The sequence below is a fragment of the Somniosus microcephalus genome, chromosome 4 (genome assembly GCF_052327205.1).
Source record: "Somniosus microcephalus isolate GS21.2 chromosome 4, FLI_Smic_1.0, whole genome shotgun sequence".
NCBI lineage: Eukaryota > Metazoa > Chordata > Chondrichthyes > Squaliformes > Somniosidae > Somniosus > Somniosus microcephalus.
This window is the reverse complement of record NC_140990.1, coordinates 29,723,121-29,740,870: the sequence shown is the minus strand read 5'-3', so window position 1 is coordinate 29,740,870 and position 17,750 is coordinate 29,723,121. Positions and strand designations below refer to the sequence as shown.

The 17,750-nt window shown below is 46.5% G+C and overlaps 1 protein-coding gene and 1 pseudogene across 2 annotated transcripts in view; one reads left to right on the top strand and one right to left on the bottom strand.

Moving 5' to 3' along the window:
* Positions 1–1,606: 1,606 nt before the first annotated feature.
* Positions 1,607–17,750, bottom strand: part of LOC147118510 (uncharacterized) — an 89,525-nt pseudogene continuing 73,381 nt past the window's right edge.
* The window catches only part of LOC147118511 (uncharacterized), a 34,775-nt gene continuing 32,067 nt past the window's right edge, over positions 15,043–17,750 (top strand). Inside the window, exon 1 of one of the 2 annotated variants that reach the window (XM_085984455.1) lies at positions 15,043–15,125. The gene's annotated coding sequence lies outside the window, so the exon portion shown is untranslated. The remainder of the gene's footprint in view (positions 15,126–17,750) is intronic. The other variant, XM_085984456.1, reaches the window with a different exon arrangement.

Genomic DNA, 17,750 nt, shown 5'->3' with positions numbered 1-17,750 from the left:
CTTTCACTCCTACGCTCCAACCCCCCTCACCCCAACTCCTCTTTCACACCTACTCTCCAACCCCCCTCACCCAAACTCCTCTTTCACCCCTACTCTCCAACCCACCTCACCCCAACTCCTCTTTCACCCCTACTCTCCAACCCCCCTCACCCCAACTCCTCTTTCACCCCAACTCCTCTTTCACCCCTACTCTCCAACCCCCTCACCCCAACTCCTCTTTCACCCCTACTCTCCAACCCACCTCACCCCAACTCCTCTCTCACCCCTACTCTCCAACCCCCCTCACTCGAACTCCTTTCACCCCTACTCTCCAACCCACCTCACCCCAACTCCTCTCACCCCTACTCTCCAATCCCCTTCACCCCTACTCGCCAATTCCCCCTCACCCCAATTCCTTTCACCCCTACTCTCCAACCCCCTCACCCCAACTCCTCTTTCACCCCAACTTTCCAACTCCTTCACCCAAACTCCCTTTTCAACCTTACTCTCCAACCCCCCTCACCCCAACTCCTCTTTCACCCCTAACTCCAACCCCCTCACCCCAACTCCTCTTTCACCCCTACTCTCCAACCCCCCTCACCCCAACTCCTCTTTCACCCCTACTCTCCAACCCCCCTCACCCCAACTCCACTTTCACACCTACTCTCCAACCACCCTCACTCAAACTCCTCTTTCACCCCTATTCTCCAACCCCTCACCCCAACTCCTCTTTCACCCCTACTCTCCAACCCCCCTCACCCCAACTCCTCTTTCACTCCTACGCTCCAACCCCCTCACCCCAACTCCTCTTTCACACCTACTCTCCAACCCCCCTCACCCAAACTCCTCTTTCACCCCTACTCTCCAACCCACCTCACCCCAACTCCTCTTTCACCCCTACTCTCCAACCCCCCTCACCCCAACTCCTCTTTCACCCCAACTCCTCTTTCACCCCTACTCTCCAACCCCCTCACCCCAACTCCTCTTTCACCCCTACTCTCCAACCCACCTCACCCCAACTCCTCTCTCACCCCTACTCTCCAACCCCCCTCACTCGAACTCCTTTCACCCCTACTCTCCAACCCACCTCACCCCAACTCCTCTCACCCCTACTCTCCAATCCCCTTCACCCCTACTCGCCAATTCCCCCTCACCCCAATTCCTTTCACCCCTACTCTCCAACCCCCTCACCCCAACTCCTCTTTCACCCCAACTTTCCAACTCCTTCACCCAAACTCCCTTTTCAACCTTACTCTCCAACCCCCCTCACCCCAACTCCTCTTTCAACCCTACTTTCCAACCCTCACCCCAACTCCACTTTCAACCCTACTCTCCAGCCCCTCTCTTGTCTTCCATGGAACATATACTGACATTTGATGTCAGTCAGGATTTGAAAGATATTTACAAATGATTCTAGAGGTTCTTAGAGTTGGGATCTTTTTTTATTCTGTCCACTCGAGGAGTGTGATAACAGACTTTCTCCTGTGAATATATAGCTGGAGAATTGGGTCATGATGGGTTTACTTGTTCATCTTGTTGAGTCTAAAAATTGAGTCTTGTGGTTTCTGACACCAGATAATCAAGCTCACAACAACAGATTGTCTTTTACTGACTTTATTAACAGCAGTGCAAAGCTACAGACAGAGTATAGTTACCCGATCTGGAGAACAGAGATAATACAGTAGATTCAGAGCTCTCTTCTCCCCAGGTCTGTTCTAACAAGCTGTGACTACACTGGCGATATTTATATATAACTTGTTTACTACATTATTGACCTGGCCCTGCCCAAACCATAACCACAAGGATATCTGTCATTATTCTGACTGTGACCACAAGGCTATGTCACTGTCTCACACACACACTGTTTCCTTGTTTCACATCTCCATACGCAGACCATCTCTTTACACATCCCCTTCCATCCTCAATCAACGTCATTGAAAAATAGATTATCTGGTCAATATCACATTGCTGTTTGTGGGAGCTTGCTGTGCACAAATTTCCTACATTAGAACAGTGACTACATTTCAAAAGTACTTCCTTGTCTGTAAAGCACTTTGGGACGTCCTGAGGTTGTGAAAGGTGCGATAAAAATACAAGTCTTTTTCCTTGGATAACAGCAATAGTTACACTGGGATAAATCTTCAGTCATTTTCTATTACAGGCTCTCTGGAAGGTGTGGAGAGCTGGGACTTGAGAGTAACTGAAGGTGTTAGAACTGAGATTATCTGGAGTTAGAAAGGAGAAAAGTCCCCAAAATGGAACAGTCGGTAACAGGGCATCAATTATTCTCCTCTTACCTTGGAGGAAAGAAATACTCGACGCTGTGTATTTGACATTTATCCAGAATATTAAACTCCAGCCCAGTTACAGGAGGTATTCTCATCAGCAGAAAGAAACCCCACCTGTCAGAATGAACACGGTTCAGTCCTGGATGTGATTAACAGCAGCAAAAACAGCAGAATCCAACCCCTGCAGTCACTTGTGAACTCGCTGGTGTTTCAGCAGGTGGGATGACTGAGTGAATCCCTTCCCACACACGGTGCAGGTGAACGGCCTCTCCCCGGTGTGAACTTGCTGGTGTCTCAGCAGGGTGGATGAATCAATGAATCCATTCCCACACTCAGAGCAGGTGAACGGCCTCTCCCCAGTGTGAGCTCGCTGGTGCGTCAACAGGTGGGATGAATTAGTGAATCCCTTCCCACACACGGAGCAGGTGAACGGCCTCTCCCCAGTATGAGAGTGTTGGTGTGTCAGCAGATCTCTTGTGCTTTTAAAGCTCTTCTCACACTCAGAACATTTGAAAGGTCTCTTTTCAGTGTGAACAAGTTTGTGTTTAGTGAGGTTGGTTAATCGAGCAAATACCTTCCCACACATGGAGCAGGTGAACGTCTTCTCTCCAGTGTGAAGTCGTTGGTGTTTCAGCAGGTTGGATGACTGAGTGAATCCCTTCCCACACACGGAGCAGGTGAACGGCCTCTCCTCAGTGTGAACTCGCTGGTGTGTCAGCAGGTGGGATGAATTAGTGAATCCATTCCCACACATGGAGCAGGTGAATGGCCTCTCCCCAGTGTGAGTGTGTTGGTGTGTCAGCAGATCTCTTGTGCTTTTAAAGCTCTTCCCACACGCAGAACATTTGAAAGGTCTCTTTTCAGTGTGAACAAGTTGGTGCTCAGTTAGGTTGGCTAATCGAGCAAATCCCTTCCCACACACAGTGCAGGTGAATGGCCTCTCCCCAGTGTGAACTCGCTGGTGTCTCACCAGGTGGGATGACTGTGTGAATCCCTTCCCACACTCAGAGCAGGTGAACGGCCTCTCCCCAGTGTGACTGCGCCAATGAGTTTCCACCTGGGATGGGGAGCTGAATCCCTCCCCACAGTCCCCACATTTCCATGGTTTCTCCCCAGGGCAGGTGTCCTTGTCTCTCTCCAGGTTGGATGATCAGTTGAAGCCTCGTCCACACGCACAACATGTGTACGGTTTCTCCCCACTGTGAACGGTGCGATGTTTTTTCAGGCTGTGTAACTGGTTAAAGCTCTTCCCACAGTCAGTGCATTGGAACACTCTCACTCGGGTGTGTGTGTCTCGGTGCTTTTCCAGTCATGCTGATGTTTGAAATCTTTTCTCACAGACAGAACAGACAAACATTTCTCCTTCCACACTCAGAGGCCGATGATATTCGGTTCCTGATGGATCGAGTGACTCTGTTAGATCTTGATGTGATGTTTGGTTTGAGTTTCCCATCTGTAAATCCTCCCCTTCTCACACCCTGTAAAAGGAGTTTACAAAAGTCCTCACTGAGTACAGGATAGAAATTCAGAACAGACAAGTCTAGTTTCTATGGAACATTCTTTCCTCTCTTGTTCCCCCAAACATGAGGTCCAATCAAACTAAAAGAAGCCAAAATGAGCAACAAAGTCCCTCCAACAGCAAAGGGAACCTTCCTAACTAAAGCAGTATGTTGTTGCCAGTGTCTGAGAGACACTCTGTACCCTGAGGTGCCCACCGGTCGAGGAAGGTATCAAGTGAACCGGTGGACACCGCCTGCTCCCTCTCCAGGGCCACCCGGGCAGGGACAAGACCATGGGAGAGAGGCAGGCAGCCAGAGTGACCCCCCATGGGCCCCGCCCATCCTGGACCTACAAAATGCTGTTTTCGCCAGGCTCAAGAGCAGGTCCAGGAGAAGATCGTCCGACTTACCCAGCCCCCTCCGCACCGGGTGAGCAAAGAATAGGAGCGTGGAGCTAAAGTGTAACCAAGAGTTGAGGAGCAACCCCTTCAGGTAACTATACAGGGGCTGCAACCTCTCACACTGAATATATACACGGCCCGTGGACTCCTCTATGCCGCAAACATCACATGTGGCCTGGGAGTGGGTGAAGGGAACAGAAAGCAGAGAGTCAGGATAAATGGGTCATTTTCCTGTTGGCAAATGGTGACTAGTGGCATGCCACAGGGATTGGTGCTGGGGCCTCAGCTATTTACAATCTACATTAATGACTTGGATGAAGGGACCGAGAGTAATGTAGCCAAGTTTGCTGATGATACTAAGGTGATCTCATTGAATGGCGGAGCAGGCTCAAGGGGCCGAATGGCCTACTCCTGCTCCTATCTTCTACGCTTCATTGCACCGCCTCCAAGGCAAGTATGTCATTCCTTAGATATGGTGTGGAGATGCCGGAGTTGGACTGGGGTGGACAAATGTAAGAAGTCACACAACACCAGGTTATAGTCCAACAGCTTTATTTGAAATCACAAGCTTTCGGAGCGCTGCTCCTTCGTCAGGTGAAGTGGAGAAATGCATAAAGACACAGCTTATATAGTCAGAGAATAATATCAGATGTTTACAGGTAATCTTGCCAACTGCCATTTGTCACACCTCGGCAGAGAGATAATCACAGCAATCAAAGGTGTGAATGGTGTCCAAGCAGGTCAGTCAGGAAAACATTACATCAAAGAACAATGAGGTGGGGTCACAAGGGGTCAAATATTGCAGATGCTGGGGTCTGTATGAAAAACAAAAAAACAGAAAAAAACATTTTTTTTTGCTGGAAATCACAGCAGGTCCGGCCGCATCTGTTTTTCTATTCTTCCTACCAAAGTGAATAACCTCACATTTCCCTCATTATACTCCATCTGCCACCTTACTGCCCACTCACTTAGTCTATCTATATCCCTTTGCAGACTCTTTGTGTTCTCCTCACAGCTTACTGTCCCACCTAGCTTTGTAACATCAGCAAACTTGGATACATTACACTCGGTCCCTTCATTTAGGTCATTAATATAGATTGTAAATAGCTGAGGCCCCAACACTGATCCTTGCGGCACCCCACTAGTTTCAGCCTGCCAACCTGAAAAAGATCCGTTTATCCCTACCCTCTGTTTTCTGTCCATTAATCAATCCTCTATCCATGCTACTATATTACCCCCAACCCCATGAGCCCTAATCTTGTGTAATAACCTTTTATGTGGCACCTTATCGAATGCCTTTTTGAAATCCAAATATACTACCTCCACTGATTCCCCTTTATCTACCCTGCTAGTTACGTCCTCAAAAAACTCTAATTTGTCAAACACGATTTCTCTTAAAACCATGTTGACTCTGCCTAATCATGTTATAATTTTCTAAGTGACTTGATATCACTTCCTTAACAATGGATTCTAGCATTTTCCCGACGACTGATGTCAGGCTAACTGGCCTGTAGTTCCCTGCTTTTTCTCTCCCTCCTTTCTTGAATAGTGGTGTTACATTTGCGACCTTCCAATCCGCTGGGACCATTCCAGAATCTAGGGAATTTTGGAAGATCAAAACCAATGCATCCACTATCTCTTCAGCCACCTCTTTTAGAACCCTAGGATGTAGGCCGTCAGGTCCAGGGGATTTGTCGTCTTTTAGTCCCATTAGTTTCTCTAGTACTTGTTCTCTACTTATATTAATTACGTTAAGTTCCTCACCCTATTAGACACTTGGTTGCCCACCATTTTTGGTATGCGCTTTGTGTTTTCTACTGTGAAGACAGAAACAAAATATTCGTTTAACGTTTCTGCCATTTCCTTATTCCCCATAATAATTTCTCCTGTCTCAGCCTCTAAGGGACCAACGTTTACTTTTGTTACTCTTTTCCTTTTTACATACTTGTAGAAGCTCTTACAATCTGCTTTTATATTTCTTGCCAGTTTTTTCTCATGTTCTATTTTTCCCTTTTAATCAATTTTTTGGTCAACCTTTGCTGGTTTCTGAAACTCTCCCAATCCTCAGGCTTATTATTATTCTTTGCAACATTATAAGCTTCTTCTTTCAATCTAATGCTATCCTTAACTTCTTTAGTTAGCCGTGGTTGCATTGCTTTTCCCGTGGAGTTTTTGTTTCTCAATGGAATGTATTTTTGTTGAGAATTATGAAATATTTATTTAAATGCTAGCCACTGCTTATCTACCACCATACCTTTTCATCTATTTTTCCAATCTACCTTAGCCAACCCTCATACCTATGTAATTGGCTTTATTTAAGTTTAAGACTCTAGTTTCGGACTTAGGCAAGTCACTCTCAAAATTAACGTGAAATTCTATCATATTATGATCACTCTGCCCCAGAGGATCCTTTACCATGAGATTGTTAATTAACCCTGTCTCATTACACAATACAATATCTAATATAGCCTGTTCCCTTGTTGGTTCCATGGCATATTGTTCTAGGAACCTGCCCAAATGCATTCCATGAACTCGTCCTCCAGACTACCTTTGCCAATTTGATTTGTCCAGTCTATATGAAGATTATAGTCCCCCAAGATTATTGCATTACCTTTTTTGCAAGCTCCAACTACTTCTTTATTAATATTCTGTCCAACGGTATAGCTACGGTTAGGGGGCCTATATACTACTCCTACCAGTGTGTTCTGCCCCTTGTTACTCCTTATCTCCACTCATACTGATTATACTTCCTGATCTTCTGAGCTGAGATCCTTTCTCGCTACTGTCCTTATGTCATCCTTTATTACCAGGGCTACTCCCCCCTCCTTTTCCATTCTGCCTGTCTTTTCAAAACGTCAAGTGCCCTGGAACATTTAGTTCCCAACCTTAGCCACCTTGCAACCATGTCTCTGTAATGATTATTAGAACAAACCCATTTATCTCGATTTGTGCCACTAGTTCGTCTATCTTGCAAACATTTTATGCCAGTGGATGTGGTGTATTTGGACTTTCAGAAGGCTTTCGAAAAAGTCCCGCATAAGAGATTAGAAACATAGAAGATAGGAGCAGGAGTAGGCCATTCGGCCCCTCGAGCCTGCTCTGCCATTCAATGTGATCATGGCTGATCATCCAAATTCAGTACCCGGTCCCTGCTTTCTCCCCATACCCCTTGATCCCTTTAGCCTTAAGAAATATATCCAACTCCTTCTTGAATATAGTTAATGAATTGGCCTCTACTGCCTTCTGTGGTAGAGAATTCCACAGGTTCACCACTCTCTGGGGGAAGAAATTTCACCTAATTTCTGTCCTAAATGGCATACCCTTTATCCTTAGACTGTGACCCCTGGTTCTGGACTCCCTGACCATGGGGAACATCCTTCCTGCATCTAGTCTGTCCAGTCCTGTCAGAATTTTATAAGTTTCAATGAGATCCCCACTCATTCTTCTAAACACCAGCGAGTACAAGCCCAATCGACCCAATCTCTCCTCATGTGTCATTCCTGCCATCCCAGGTATCAGCCTGGTGAATCTTCGCTGAACTCCTTCCATGGCAAGAACATCCTTCCTCAGATAAGGTGACCAAAACTGCACACAATACTCAAGATGTGGTCTCACCAAGGCCCTGTACAACTGCAGCAAGGCATCCTTGTTCCTGTACTCAAACCCTCTCGCTATGAAGGCCAACATACCATTTGCCTTCTTAACCGCCTGCTGCACCTGCATGCTTACTTCAGTGACTAGTGCACAAGGACGCCCAGGTCTCGTTGCACTTCCCCTTCTCCCAATCTATTGCCATTCAGATAATAATCTGCCTTCCTGTTTTTGCCACCAAAGTGGATAACCTCACATTTATCCACGTTATATTGCATCTGCCATGCTTCTGCCCAATCACCAAACCTGTCCAAATCATCCTAGAGTTTCTCGGCATCCTCCTCACAGCACACACGCCCACCCAGCTTTGTGTCGTCTGCAAATTTGGAGATATTACATCTAGTTCCCTTGTCTAGATCATTAACATATATTGTGAATAGCTGGGGTCCAAGGGCTGATCCCTGCGGTACCCCACTAGTCACTGCCTGCCACTCGGAAAAAGACCCGTTTATTCCAACTCTTTGCTTTCTGTCTGCCAACCAGTTTTCTATCCAAGTCAATACCTTGCCCCCAATCCCATGTGCCTTAACTTTACACGCTAATCTCCTATGCGGGACCTTATCGAAAGCCTTCTGAAAGTCCAAATACACCACATCCACTGGTTCTCCCTTATCTATTTTACCAGTTACAGGTATATCCTCAAAAAATTCCAGTACATCAGTCAAGCACGATTTACCTTTTGTAAATCCATGTTGACTTTGTCCGATCCTGTCACTGTTTTCCAAGTGCTCGGCTATTACATCTTTTACAATGGACTCTAGCATTTTCCCCACTACTGATGTCAGGCTTACCGGTCTGTAATTCCCCGTTTTCTCCCTGCCACCTTTTTGAATAGTGGGGTAACATTAGCTACCCTCCAATCCATGGGTACTGTTCCAGGTTCCATCGAATGTTGGAAGATGATCAGCAATGCATCTACTATTTCTAGGGCCACTTACTTAAGTACCCTAGGATGTAGATTATCAGGCCCTGGGGATTTATTGGCCTTCCGTCCCATCAATTTCCTTACAAATACTGATTTCAGTCAGTTCCTCCCCTTCATCAGACCCTATGTTCCCTGACATTTCTGGGAGGTTATTTGTGTCCTCCTTTGTGAAGACAGAACCAAAATATGTATTTAATTGGTCTGCCATTACTTTGTTCCCCATTATAAATTCCCCTGATTCTGACTGCAAGGGACCTATGCTTGACTTCGCCAATCTTTTTCTCTTCACATATCTATGGAAGCTTTTACAGTCAGTTTTTATGTTCCCTGAAAGCTTACTCTCATACTCTATTTTCCTTTCTTAATTAATCCCTTTGTCCTCTGCTGAATCCTAAACTGCACCCAATCCTCAGGATTGCTGCTTTTTCTGGCCAATTTATATGTCCTCTCCTTGGATCTTATGCTATCCCTAATTTCCCTTGTTAGACACGGTTGAGTCACCTTCTTTGTTTTACTTTTATGCCAAACTGGGATGAACAAATTCTGTAGTTCATCCATGCGGTCTTTGAATGCTTGCCATTGCCTATCCACCGTCAACCCTTTGAGTGACATTCCCCAATCAATCCTACCCAACTCACGCCTCAGACCATCATAGTTTCCTTTATTTAAATTCAGGACCCTAGTCTCTGAGTCAACTACTTCATTCTCCATCTTAATGAAGAATTCTATCATATAATGATCACTCCGACCCAAGGGGCCTCGTACAACAAGATTACTAATTAATTCTTTCTCATTACATAATACCCAGTCTAAGATGGCCTGATCTCTGGTTGGTTCCTCAACATATTGGTCCAGGAAACCATCCGGTAAACACTCCAGGAATTCCTCCTCCACAGTATTGGAACTAATTTGGTTAGCCCAATCTGTACGTAGATTAAAGTCACCCATTAACATGCAAAGTTAAAGCACATGGGATTGGGATTGCCTAAGAAGAGGAGGGGGTAAGGTACTGACTTGTACAGAGAACTGGTTGGCAGACAGGAAGCAAAGAGTTGGAATAAATGGGTCTTTTTCCGAGTGGCAGGCAGTGACTCGTGGGGTACCGCAGGGGATCGGTGCTAGGACCCCAGCTATTCACAATATATATTAATAATCTAGAAGAGGGAACTAGATCTAATATCTCCAAGTGTGCAGACAACACAAAGCTGGGTGGGCATGTGTGATGTGAGGAGGATGCCGAGAAACTCCAGTATGATTTGGACTGGTTGGGTGATTGGGCAGATGCAGTATAATGTGGATAAATGTGAGGTTATCCACTTTGGTGGCAAAAACAGGAAGGCAGATTATTATCTCAGCGCCAATAGATTGGGAAAAGGGGAAGTGCAACGAGACCTGGGTGTCCTTGTGCACGAGTCGCTGAAGGTAAGCCTGCAGGTGCAGCAGGCGGCTAAGAAGGCAAATGGTATGTTGGTCTTCATAGCGAGAGGATTCGAGTACAGGAGCAAGGATGTTTTGCTGCAGTTGTACAGGGCCTTGGTGAGACCACACGTTGAGTATTGTGTGCAGTTTTGGTCGCCTTATCTGAGGAAGGATGTTCTTGCCATGGAGGGAGTGCAGCGAAGATTCACCAGACTGGTACCTGGGATGGCAGGAATGACGTATGAAGAGAGATTGGGTCGATTAGGCTTATATTTGCTAGAGTTTAGAAGAATGAGAGGGGATCTCATTGAAACTTATAAAATTCTAACAGGACTAGACAGACTAGATGTTCCCGATGGCGGGGGGAGTCCAGAACCAAGGGTCACAGTCTAAGAATAAGGGCTAAGCCATTTAGGATTGAGATGAGGAGGAATTTCTTCACCCAGAGAGTGGTGAACCTGTGGAATTCTCTACCACAGAAGGCAGTGGAGGCCAATTCATTAAATATATTGAAGAAGGAGTTAGATATATTTCTTAAGGCTAAAGGGATCAAGGGATATGGGGAGAAAGCAGGGACAGGGTACTGAATTTGGTTGATCAGCCATGCTCTCATTAACAGGCTTGAGAAACATAGAAACATAGAAGATAGGAGCAGGAGTAGGCCATTCGGCCCCTCGAGCCTGCTCCGCCATTCAATGCGATCATGGCTGATCATCCAAATTCAGTACCCGGTCCCTGCTTTCTCCCCATACTGCTTGATCCCTTTAGCCTTAAGAAATATATCCAACTCCTTCTTGAATATATTTAATGAACTGGCCTCCACCGCCTTGTGTGGTAGAGAGTTCCACAGGTTCACCATTCTCTGGGTGAAGAAATTCCTCCTAATTTCTGTCCTAAATGGCCTACCCTTTATCCTTAGACTGTGTCCCCTGGTTCTGGACTCCCCGACCATTGGGAACATCCTTCCTGCATCTAGTCTGTTCAGTCCTGTCAGAATTTTATAAGTTTCAATGAGATCAATGAGGGGCCGAATGGCCGACTCCTGCTCCTATCTTCTATGTTTCTATGAATGCTTTGTGCATTCAGATAAAGAGCCTTTAATTTAATTTTTTTTACCATTATTCCCTGCTTTGACCTTATTCTCTGCCGCACTGCTACCATTAAACTCTCTGTCCCTTCCTGTCACACTCTGCTTATTTTTACCCAAATCGCTACACTGCTCTATTGCCTTGATCTTTCTTTTTAGATTTCTAAATTTCCCCATAACTGACCTCTCCCCCGCCCTTTTTTAGTTTAAAGCCATATCTACAGCCCGAGTTATTCGATTCACCAGGACGCTGGTCCCAGCCCAGTTTAAGTGGAGCCCGGCCCGACGGAACAGCTCCCTCTTTCCCCAGTGCTGGTGCCAGTGTCCCATGAATTGAAACCCCATTTTCCCACACCACTCCTTGAGCCACACATTTAACGCTCTGATCTGCTTGACCCTACGCCAATTTGCACGTGGCTCAGGTACTAATCCAGAGATTATTACCCTTGTGATTCTGCTTATTAATTTAGACCCTAGCTCCTCAAACTCCCTCAGCAGAACCTCATTCTTAGTTCTATCTATGTCGTTGGACCACGACAACTGGATCTTCCCCCACCCACTCCATGTTCTGCTCCAGGCACGAGGGGATATCCTTAACCGGGCAGGCAACAGAGGACTCTCTTTCGTGTCTGCAGAGAACAGTATCTTTCCCCCTGACTATACTGTCCCCCTACTACCACCACATTCCTTCTTTCTCCCCCCACCTGGATGGCCCCCTGTACCACAGTGCCGTGGTCAGTTTGCCCATCCTCCCTGCAGTCCTTTTCCTCATCCATACAGGTAGAAAGTACCTCGTACCTGTTGGACAAGGTCCAGGGCTGAGGCTCCTCCATCACTACATCCTGGGTCCACATACCTTCCTGACTCGCAGTCACACCCTCAAGCTGATTAGACCTGTGTACCGTTTCTCCTGTAGTTTCCCTGTTAACTTCGTTGTTCATTAAAACCTGTTGATTTGATTCATCGAGTCAAATACCTTATTCAGATAGGAACCTCCGTTCCTACAAGGTATTACTTTTTGGTAGGAAGAATAGGGAGGTTACTTATTACTTGGTGGGCGCGAGCCTGGGTGGGGTAGAGGAGCAAAGAATCTCTGAGTACAACTACACAAATCATTAAGTAGGGTTTATTTCTAGAGGGATAGAAATGAAAAGTAGAGAAGTTATGCAAAACTTGTATCAAACCATCATCAGACCACACTTGGAGTACTGCATACAGTTCTGGTCGCCATATTATAACAAGGATAGAGAGGCACTGGAGAGGGTGCAGAGAAGATTTACAAGGATGATACCAGAAATGCGAGGGTCTACATATCAGGAAAGGATGAACAGGCTGGGTCTACATAACATAAGAACATAAGAAATAGGAGCAGGAGTAGGCCAATCGGCCCCTCGAGCCTGCTCCGCCATTCAATAAGATCATGGCTGATCTGATCCTAACCGCCAATCCACTATCACAGAACCATCTCCTGAATCTAACAGAATTAGACACACGAAATAGGAGCAGGATCAGGCTACACGGCCCCTGGGTCCGCTCCGCTACCCACAGGGCCATGACCGATCCGAACCTAGACTCATGTCCAAATTCCTGCCCGCTCCCCGTAACCCTTAATTCCCTTTACTTCTAGGAAACTGTCTATTTCTGTTTTAAATTTATGTAATGATGTAGCTTCTACAGCTTTTTGGGGCAGCATATTCCATGGACCTACCACCCTCTGAGTGAAGTAGTTCCTTCTCATCTCAGTTTTGAAAGAGCAGCCCCTTATTCTAAGACTATGCCCCCTAGTTCTAGTTTCACCCATCATCGGGAACATCTTCCCCGCATCCACCCGATCCAACCCCTTCACAATCTTATATGTTTCAATAAGATCGCCTCTCATTCTTCTGAACTCCAATGAGTAGAGTCCCAATCTACTCAACCTCTCCTCATATGTCCATCCCCTCATCCCCGGGATTAACCGAGTGAACCTTCTTTGTACTGACTCGAGAGCAAGTATGTCCTTTCTTAAGTATGGACACCAAAACTGTACGCAGTATTCCAGGTGCGGTCTCACCAATACCTTGTACAACCGAAGCAATACCTCCCTATTGTTATATTCTATCCCCCTAGCAATGAAAGCCAACATTCCATTGGCCTTCTTAATCACTTGCTGCACCCGCATACTAACCTTTTGAGTTTCGTGCACCAGGACCCCCAGATCCCTTTGGACTTCAGTACTTTCAATTTCTTGCCATTAAGATAATAACTTGCTCTACGATTTTTCCTGCCAAAGTGCATAACCTCACACTTTCCAGTATTGTATTCCATCTGCCAAATCTCTGCCCACTTACTTAGCCTGTCGATGTCCCCTTGCAGGTTTTTTATGTCCTCCTCACTCACTACTTTCCCTCCCATCTTAGTATCATCTGCAAACTTTGATATGTTACACTCGGTCCCCTCCTCCAAATCGTTAATATAGATTGTAAAGAGTTGGGGACCCAGCACTGACCCCTGCGGAACACCACTAGTTACTGATTGCCAGTCTGAGAATGAACCATTTATCCCAACTCTCTGCCTTCTGTTAGATAGCCAATCCTCTATCCATGCCAGAATATTACCCCCAATCCCGTGATTTTTTATCTTAAGCAATAATCTTTTGTGTGGCACCTTGTCAAATGCCTTTTGGAAGTCTAAATACACTACGTCCACTGGTTCCCCTTTATTCCCCCTATATGTTACTTTCTCAAAGAACTCCAGCAAATTTGTCAAACATGACTTCCCCTTCATAAAACTATGCTGACTTTGTCCTATTAAATTATGATTATCCAAATGTCCTGTTACTGTCTCCTTAATAATGGACTCCAAAATTTTACCTGCCACAGATGTTAGGCTAACCGGTCTATAGTTTCCAGCCTTCTGTCTACTGCCCTTTTTAAATACGGGTGTTATATTAGCAGTTTTCCAGTCTGCCGGGACCTTTGCCGAGTCCAGGGAGCTTTCGAAAATTATTGCCAATGCATCCACAATCCCTACCGCCACTTCCCTCAAGACCCTAGGATGTAAGCCATCAGGTCCAGGTGATTTATCCGCCTTGAGTCCCATTATTTTACCGAGTACCACTTCCTTAGTGATTTTGATCGTGTTTAGCTCCTCCCCCCCTTTAGCCCCCTGTTTGTCCAGTGTTGGGATATTCTTAGTGTCTTCTACTGTAAAGACTGATGTAAAATATTCATTCAGTGTTTTTGCCATCTCCATATTTCCCACCATTAATTTCCCGGTCTCATCCTCTAAGGGACCAACATTTACTTTAGCCACCCTTTTTCTTTTTATATAACTATAAAAACTCTTATTATCTGTTTTTATATTTTTTGATAATTTACTTTCATAATCTATCTTCCCTTTCTTAATCAATCTTTTTGTTATTTTTTGCTGTCTTTTAAAGTTTTCCCAATCCTCTATCCTCCCACTAGATTTGGCTCTTCTCTTGGCTGAGGGGTGACCGAATAAAGGTCTTTAAAGTTATGAAATACTTTGATCGAGTGGATTCAGAGAGATCCCACAAACACCAGTGAGGACCACAGCCTCCCCTGGCCCCGGGCCCTGAACAAGGAACTGGAGAAACTCGCTGCCCTGTGGATCAGATAATCAGCCCGCGCTAGTCCCACCCCTCGGGCCCCCCGATTGGTTGGAGGACCCGCCGCCGGCTCGCTCCTCCAGCTCCGCCCTGCTCGCTCCCTATTGGTCAGAAGCTCCCGTCAATCAGGCTGTGGACACGGATCACGTGTCCCTGTGGCGATGACGTCACTGAGCCCCCGGTCACGTGTCGTTGAGGCAGTCTGACCCGCTCTGCGAGGTTGAATTCGCTCCGTTCGCTTCCCGGGACCCTCGGACTCCCAGGTTTGTGTTTACCGTCATTTATTTCCCCGTCCCTCTCCACTCGTCCGTCTACCTGGGAAAACTCGCTTTCCGTCGGTAATTCCGACTCTTCAACCGTTAACGACCGTTACCCAGAGTGTCGCCTCTCGGGCATGCGCACTAGCAGCTGGTCCTGGGACTATGCTGCCCCCGAGCATGCGCACTAGCAGCTGGTCCTGGGACTCTGTCTCTGAGCATGCGCACGAGCAGCTCGACCTGGGACTCTGCCTCTGAGCATGCGCAGTAGCAGCTGGTCCTGGGACTCTGGGCCCCTGAGCATGCGCACTAGCAGCTGGTCCTGGGACTCTGCTGCCCCTGAGCATGCACAATAGCAGCTGGTCCTGGGACTCTGCCCCTGAGCATGCGCACTAGCAGCTGGTCCTGGGACTCTGCCCCTGAGCATGCCCACTAGCAGCTGGTCCTGGGACTCTGCCCCTGAGCATGCCCACTAGCAGCTGGTCCTGGGACTCCGCTGCCCCCTGAGCATGCCCACTAGCAGCTGGTCCTGGGACTCTACCCCTGAGCATGCCCACTAGCAGCTGGTCCTGGGACTCTACCCCTGAGCATGCGCGTTCTAAACCCCAACAAGCGCGGCACATGCGGACTTTGAGGTGCCTGGAGAGGAATCTGTCATTTGCCTTTGATCAATAACCCTCACGGTCTTGAGGACCTCCATCAGGCTGGCCCTCATCCTTCGCTGCTTCAGTGCAAAAAAAAAGCCCCCAACTTCTCCAATCTCTGTTACTAACTGCTCTTTGGAACAGAGGAGACTGAGGGAGACTTAATTGAGGTGTATAAAATTATGAGGGGCCTGGATAGAGTGGGTAGGAAGGACCTATTTTCCTTAGCAGCGAGGTCAATAACCAGGGGCCATAGAATTAAAGTAATTGGTAGAAGGATTACAGGAGAGTTGAGGAGAACTTTTTTCACTCAGAGGGTGGTCGGGGCCTGGAACTTTCTGCCTAAAAGATTGGTAGAGGCAGAAACCCTCATCCCAGTTGAAAAGTACTTGGAGATGCACATGAAGTGATGTCATCTGCAGGGCTACGGACCAAGAGCTGGAAAGTGAGATTAGGCTGGAAAGCTGTTTTTCGGCCGGCTCAGGCACGATGGGCCGAATGGCCTCCTTCTGTGCCCTAAATTTCTATGATTCTATGATAACCCCTCCATTGCTAGACAGTCTGGGTCAAAATGGAGTGAAAAAGAGCATTTATATAGCGCCTTTCACATCCATCGGACATCCCAAAGCGCTTTACAGCCAATGAAGTGGACTCACTGTTGTAGTGTAGGAAAACCGGCAGCCAATTTGCGCTCAGCAAGCTCCCACAAATAGCAATTCCAAAATTCTATAGATTATAGAACAGTTCCTGCAGATTGGAGGGTGGCAAATGTAACCCCGCTACTAGCCTAACATCAGTAGTAGGGAAAATGCTAGAGTCGATTATAAAGGATGTGATAACAGGACACTTAGAAAATATCAATGGGATTAGACAGAGTCAACCTGGATTTATGAAAGGGAAATCGTGTTTGACAAACCTACTGGAGTTTTTTGAGGATGTAACTGGTAGAATAGATAAGGAAGAACCAGTGGATGTGGTGTATTTGGATTTTCAGAAGGCCTTTGATTAAAGTCCCACATAAGTGGTTAGTGTGCAAAATTAAAGCTCATGGGATTGGGGGTAATATACTGCCATGGATTAAAAATTGGTTAACAGACAGGAAACAGAGAGTAGGAATAAATGGGTCTTTTTCGGGCTGGCAGGCGGTGACTAGTGGAGTACCGCAGGGGTCAGTGCTTGGGCCCCAGCTATTCACAATATATATCAATGATTTGGATGATGGAACCAAATGTAATATTTCCAAGTTTGCTGACGACACGAAACTAGGTGGGATTGTGAGTTGTGAGGAGGATGCAAAGAGGCTTCAAGGCAATTTAGACAAGTTGAGCGAGTGGGCAAATACATGACAGATGCAGTATAACGTGGATAAATGTGAAGTTATCCACTTCAGTAGAAAAAACAGAAAGGCAGAGTATTATTTAAATGGTGATAGATTGGGAAATATTGATGTACAGAGGGACATGGGTGTTCTTGTACACCAGTCACTGAAAGCAAACATGCAGTTGCAGCAAGCAGTTAGGAAGGCAAATGGCGTGTTGGCCTTCATTGCAAGAGGATTTGAGTACAGGAGCAAGGATGTCTTACTACAGTTATACAGGGCGTTGGTGAGGCCACACCTGGAGTACTGTGTGCAGTTTTGGTCTCCTTACCTAAGAAAGGATGAACTTGCCATAGCGGGAGTGCAGTGAAGGTTCACCAGACTGATTCCTGGGATGGCAGGACTGTCTTATGAGGAGAGATTGAGTCGACTAGAGTTTAGAAGAATGAGGGGATCTCATTGAAACGCATTAAATTCTGACTGGGCTAGACGGACTGGAGGATGTTTCCCCTGGCTGGGGGTCTAGAACGAGGGGTCACAGTCTCAGGATATTTAGGACATTTAGGACTGAGATGAGGAGAAATTTCTTCACTCAGAGGGTGGTGAGCCTGTGGAATTCTCTACCACAGAAGGCTGTGGAGGCCAAGTCACTGAATATATTGAAGAAGG